The following is a 1,773-nucleotide window of genomic DNA, read 5'->3' as shown; positions in this document are numbered from 1 at the left end:
ACAGGCTCTGGAGGAGTACATTGAAACAGCCCGACATGCAGGCATGATCCGTCCTTCTTCCTCACCCCTGGGTGCAGGGTTCTTTTTCGTGGGGAAGAAGGACGGTGGCCTCCGTCCATGCATCGATTATCGTGGTCTTAATGCTATCACTATTCGTAACATGTATCCATTACCTCTCCTTTCCTCTGCCTTTGAATCTCTCCAGGGCGCGGCGGTCTTCACCAAGCTGGACCTTAGGAATGCCTACCACCTTGTACGCATCCGGGAGGGTGATGAGTGGAAAACTGCCTTCAAGACCCCGCTTGGGCACTTCGAATATCTGGTGATGCCTTTTGGCCTCACCAATGCCCCGGCGGTTTTCCAGGGGTTGATCAATGATATCCTCCGTGATTTTCTTGGTCGTTTTGTTTTTGTTTACCTCGATGACATTCTGATTTACTCTTCTTCCCTCACAGAGCACATCCAGCACGTTCGTCAGGTCCTTCTTCGACTCCTGGAAAACCGCCTGTATGTTAAAGCTGAGAAGTGCGTCTTCCACTCTCCCTCCGTGGCATTCCTGGGGTTCATCATTGAACAGGGAAGACTCCGCGCCGATCCCTCCAAAATCTCTGCTGTCACCAATTGGCCTACCCCCACCTGTGTGAAGGACCTGCAACGCTTCCTGGGCTTTGCAAACTTCTACCGCCACTTCATCAGGAATTACAGCACCATTGCAGTCCCCCTCACACAGCTCACGTCCACTAAGGTGAAGTTTGCATGGTCCAGGACAGCAGAGCAGGCCTTCCAATCCCTCAAAGACCGGTTCACCACAGCCCCCATACTCCTCCAACCAGACCCCACACGGCAGTTTGTGGTTGAGGTGGACACGTCCGACACTGGGGTGGGAGCGGCCCTCTCTCAGCAGTCCGGGGAAGACCACACCCTTCACCCATGTGCCTACTTCTCCTGACAGTTGACCCCGGCCGAACACAACTACGACGTGGGCAACAAAGAACTACTGGCCGTTAAGTTGGCCCTTGAAGAATGGCGGCAAGAAGGTCGATGCACAGTCTCCAATTAACCTGTCGAGTCAAGCGGCTCTAACAGTCTGGGCCCCCTAGCTTGATATCTGAAGTTGACTGTAAAAAACCTAGGGGTGATGTTTGATGGCGACTTGGGGTTTGACAAGCAAATCAACTCAGTTGTGAAATCTAGTTTCTTCCACCTGAGGCTGTTAAGCAAGGTCAAGTCATTCCTTTATTTTAATGATTTTGAGATTCATGCGTTTATCACTTCTAGACTTGATTATTGCAATGCTCTGTACTGTGGTGTTAACCAGTCCTTCTTTGCTTGTCTCAAAATGGTGCAAAATGCTGCTGCTCATCTTTTGACAAGTACTAGGAAATTTGAGCATATAATCCCGGTACTGGCTTCTCTCCACTGGCTTTCAGTCTATTTTAGAATTGCTTTTAAGTTATTGATTTTTGTTTTAAGGCTCTTAACGGTTTGGCACCATCTTACCTCACTGAATTAGTGTATTGGCACAAACCTACAAGGCCCCTCCGATCTTCAAGCCAGTTTCTTTTAGAGCTTCCAAGGGCCAGATATAAATGTTGGGGTGACCATGCTTTTACTGTTGCAGCCCCTAAATTGTGAAATAGTCTACCTTTTAATGTTACATCAGCTACTGACCTCATTACTTCTAAATCATTGCTTAAAACCTATTTATTTGGCTTGGCTTTTAATACACAGTAGGGGATGATACATTCCTCTTAATTTTAATTTATTGAATGT

Source organism: Monopterus albus, unplaced genomic scaffold (genome assembly GCF_001952655.1).
Source record: "Monopterus albus unplaced genomic scaffold, M_albus_1.0 scaffold223.1, whole genome shotgun sequence".
Taxonomy (NCBI): Eukaryota; Metazoa; Chordata; class Actinopteri; order Synbranchiformes; family Synbranchidae; genus Monopterus; species Monopterus albus.
Note: the sequence above shows the minus strand (reverse complement) of the source record.